Source organism: Salminus brasiliensis, chromosome 13 (assembly GCF_030463535.1).
Source record: "Salminus brasiliensis chromosome 13, fSalBra1.hap2, whole genome shotgun sequence".
NCBI lineage: Eukaryota > Metazoa > Chordata > Actinopteri > Characiformes > Bryconidae > Salminus > Salminus brasiliensis.
Genome location: NC_132890.1, coordinates 32,134,177 through 32,139,018, shown reverse-complemented (window position 1 = coordinate 32,139,018; position 4,842 = coordinate 32,134,177). Strand labels below are relative to the sequence as shown.

Genomic DNA, 4,842 nt, shown 5'->3' with positions numbered 1-4,842 from the left:
TCTCACTGTCCAATGAAAAACAAGTATCTCCAAAATGGTGACTTCACAGGAGAAGACAAATGGTCATGGGCTTAACTCTGAATGAAAGTTTATGTAAAATAAGAGCTTGTTCCAAGTCCTTTAGAGCATTTCTATTGGTCCATCGTCCAGAATTATTGACACAGTGTACAGAAGCAGCTTCAGGGTTCAAACCATGGAGAAAACTAAAAACGGACAAAAATGGAGGTACATGTTTTTTATTGGACAGCAGCACTATACTGTATAATATACTGCATATATATATGCACATATGTGAGTGCATGTTTGCATCTGACATCCACATGTGAGGTTTGGGGAACCACAATTGCTTTGATACCATCTGGTTTCCATAATTCGGCAGAGGCAGACGTAAAGATGCCAAGCATGTTTTTGCTTGAAGAATCTTTTTCTCAGGAAAGGAAGAGTTTTAAGATTTTAACTAAACTTATCAATCTTATAATCATTTTTTGACCAAAAAAATTAAAAAGATTATATTAATAAGCTATTACACTGGGCCCCACAGCTCTAACACAATTGCCAAAATACTCAGTTAATACATTGGAGGGCCCCTATCAGTCATTTGGGCCACGTTTGCTCACTCTGATCAAAGGCTGTCTGTCAAAAGGTCAAGCGATAGAGGGTGTCTTCATGACCGATGGCTCTGACTGACGTCCACTGGCCACCGTTGTCACAGTAACTGTGCTGTGAGTCATCTGTGTTTCTGACCATGTGACTCACGACGGCTCAGGAGGAAGGGTAAATCAAAGGGCATCGCTACTGTGCATTAATGAGTGTATCTGTGTGTGTGTGTGTGTGTGTGGATGGTGGAATTGTAATGTGGAGAGAAAGTGTTGTAAATACCTCACCATGTCTGATATATGCATGCATTTATCTACACACACACACACTCACACACACACACACACACACACAGGTATGCACTTCCTTGCATTATTTTACACTTCCTGCTGAAATACACATCATTGTATGCAAACGTTGGCTCACTCTTGCAGAACACTTCTAGTTCTACAAAAATGGGCCGCCTTGCTTCCACAGCAAGATCTACTGACAGCTAATAGCTAATAATAGCTAATAGTCAGGGGCAGGGGTGGGTCAGCAGTTAGAGCACCGGGCTATTGATAACAGGGTTGTGGGTTCGATTCCCGGGCTCGGCAAGCTGCCACTGTTGGGCAAGGCCCTTTATCCTCTCTGCTCCCCGGGTGCTGGAGTTGGCTGCCCACCGCTCTGGGGGTGTGTGTGTGTGTGTACTCAATGCCTCTAGTTCACTAGTGTGTGTGAGTGTGTGAGTGTGTGTTCACTACCACAGATGGGTTAAGAGTACAGTGACAAATACGTGCACCTTTACCTTTAGTCGTCTAACCTTCAGTTCATTAGAGAGCTAGTTTCAGTCAGCTAGTCGCTCGGTGCCGATCGATCGACGATCGAGCAGTCCAGTGGTCACACATGGTGGGGTGGGTCTTTATCAAACACACAGTGATGCAAACGAACCGATTTGTTGCTGTCACAACACGCAAACTGTAGCTAGTAGTCTCCCACAATTCCACACTGCTGATCACCTTCGTCTTCGTGGCCGTGGAGGCACACAGCAGGTTAACCATAGCTCCGCATGCGCTTCTGCCAGCGTGGCTGTTTCAGGTTACGTTACTAATCAGTGCTGGTCAGTCAGTTAAGGCCTAACGAGTCAATTAATGCCTAATGATTAATATGATTAATAACTGATAGATAATAGATAAGTAATAGAGTTTTTTTGTGGAGTTTGTGAAACCTAAATTTACATGCACACTATTCCACACCTGCTACCTTTACACTGCTGAACAATTCCTGCATTTACACAATCCAGACACTACAGAGGTGAACCCTGTAATACACCCTGTTTCTCTTCCTCACTCTCTTCTGCATCAGTAGTCTGATGTGTGTGTGTGTGTGTGTGGATATGACATTGTCCAACCACTGAAGTGAAAGACAGAAATGATGAAACAGGGGCAACTTCAAAAAGAGCACACACACATACACACACTCTCTCTCTCTTTCTCTTTCTCACACAGTCACACACACTCACACACACCTCTGGAGCTTCAATGACACAAGCGATGAAAGAAGAAGACAGAGCTGGAAGCACGTGTGATTTGCACACGGCTGTAATTGAGCATTGTTCCAGCTGCCGGAGTGCAGCCGGAGAATTGCTCTGCGGTGTCTGATTACAAACAAGCTGATCAGGAAAGACGAGATGTGTTGACATACGACGAATACCACCAGCCACACACTCGCATGATACACACACAAGCTGAGAACGGGGGGGAGGGCAAAGCAAGAGTGCATACAACAGAGAGAAAGTGTTTACAGAGAGGCAGGTGAGTACAGGTGTCCAGTAAGCCTGCAGGCAGTAAACACAGTTTTACAAAGAGATCAGATGAGGCCATCTGTCTATCTGTCTGTCTATCAGTCTATCCCTCTGTCTGTCTAACCATCTGTCTATCTATACCTCTGTTTATCGATCTACCTGTCTGTCTGTCAATCTGATCATCTGTCTAACTATATGGCTGTCTGTCTAACCATCTGTCTATCTACATTTCTGTCTAACCATCTGTCTATCTATCTTTCTGTCTGTCTATTAATCTGTCTGTCTGTCTAACCATCTGTCTATCTGTCTGTCTATCCCTCTATCTGTCTGTCTATCAATCTGACCATCTGTCTATCTATATGGCTGTCTGTCTAACCATCTGTCTATCTATATGGCTGTCTGTCTAACCATCTGTCTATCTATCTTTCTGTTTGTCAATCTGTCTGTCTATCAATCTGTCTGTCTGTCCAACCATTGGTCTATCTGTCTTTTTGTTTGTCTAAATATGTCTGTCTGTCAATCTGACCATCTGTCTATCTACATGTCTGTCTTTCTATTAATCTGCCCATCTGTCTAGCTATCTGTCTGTCTGTCTTTATATTTCTTTCTGTCTAAATATCTACCTGTCTATCAATCTGCCCATCTGTCTATCTATCTAGCTATCTATATGCCTGTCTGTCTGTATGTCTGTCTGTCTGTCTGTCTATCCATTCACTCATTCATTCATCCATTCATCCCAGGCATCCTGCAACAGTTAGGTCATCCACAGAAATGCATCACGCCGATCCATGGGATGATGTCACTCGTTTTGGGTCCAACGGTCTTCCTTCTCATGCCGCAGCATGACATCACCTCTCGATGTCGGACTCATTCCGGACCCACCTGGTATCTGATGAGGTGATTTGCTAGGAAGGTTCTGGAGGCTTCCAGATGATGTCAGTCTTCTCCAAATCTCCACCAAAGTTACACTTTATAGTCAGTGATGATCTTCAGCTCTGTCAGACAGTGGTCAGAGCACTGACCTAATCACAGATTTTAATGCTGGACAACTGGCACCTTCTATCTGTCTGTCTGTCTATCTATCTGTCTATATCTGTCTGTCAATCTATCTATCTACTATAACTGACCCACATGGAAGGTGAACAGGCTATCTGCTTATATATCTGTCTGCCTGTCTATCTATCGATCTATCTATCTATTATTCTATCTATCTATGTATCTATCCATCCAACTGTCTGTCTGTCTATCTATCTACCTATCAGTCTGTCCGTCCGTCCGTCTGTCCATCCATTCATCTACCTATCTATCTATCTATCTATCTATCTATCTATCTATCTATCTATCTATCTATCTATCTCTGTCTCTGGGTGAGTGTCTTTGTGTGATAAGGGTGATCTAGCTAGTGGTTGGAGTTTGCTATAACTAAATTAAGGAGAGATTTTGGGTGTGTGTGGTACATCAGTAGCCTGAAAGAAAGGTTCTCACACCATTCCTTCAGGCAGGCTGATCCTGAGACAGGAGTGGGTTTTCTAATCAACGGAATCAAGGAAATTGGCTGGGAGGTGGATTCACAGCAGAAACCAATTGTGTGAAATTAAGAGATAATTGTGTCCTAGTTAGGGCTTTTTCCATTTGTCTAAGCTTGGTGCTTCCCGAGCACCAGGGGCTGATATGCTTCCGCAAATAATTTTTAAGTTTTAATATTTATTAATTAATTTATTTGGCTTTTGAAATGTTTTGTCAGATTTTTTATAATAAAATACTGACAGGACAAAAAGGTGTGTGTGTTTGTGACATGGTGCATATGTGTTTACCTACTTACCCACCTTTTTCAATTCCCTTCTCATCAACATTCTTACAAGGTAATCAGGGATGAAATTATACCTGTCTGTATGGCTGACACAGTCTCCCCTCCCCCTTTCTGGGCCAAATGGGCAATTATCAAAATCTCACATCCAGTTTGCCCGTGGGGTCTTCAGAACCTGCAATGAAATTAATTGAGAAAAGGAATGAAGCAAATTAATGGAAAATCCCTTCAAAAGGTCAGCAGAGACCAGGGCCTGTGAGAGGAGAGGAGAAATGGGGAGAGAAGGAAGGAGAGGAGAAGAGACTTCTACATTAAAACCAAAAAACATCCCACACCTCCAAGCCACTTTACACCTTACACACCAACAGCCAACTCTTCATCATCCACTGTACACACAGCGTCACCAACACACCATACAGTCTGAAGCTGCAGCACATCATTCAGCAGCCTGTAATGTGCAAACTCCACACTGAGGTGTGATCTGACCAGTGCCTTAAACAGCAGCACAGGGTCAGTCACACCTTCACCTTGAAGGTTACTTCACCTTGTGAGAAAACCAGAGGAGCTGAGAAAAAATGAAGATGAGAGGAGAAGAGAATAATAGGGAAGAAGAAGAAGAGATAATAGAGGAGAAAAGAGAAGAATAAAGGAGAGA

The 4,842-nt window shown here is 43.1% G+C and overlaps 1 long non-coding RNA gene across 1 annotated transcript in view; it reads left to right on the top strand.

Moving 5' to 3' along the window:
- LOC140575244 (uncharacterized) overlaps positions 1-4,468 on the top strand; it is a 15,659-nt gene extending 11,191 nt beyond the window's left edge. Inside the window, exons 2-3 of the long non-coding RNA XR_011980798.1 lie at positions 3,121-3,277; positions 4,243-4,468. This is a non-coding gene — a long non-coding RNA (uncharacterized lncRNA). The remainder of the gene's footprint in view (positions 1-3,120; positions 3,278-4,242) is intronic.
- Positions 4,469-4,842: the final 374 nt, after the last annotated feature.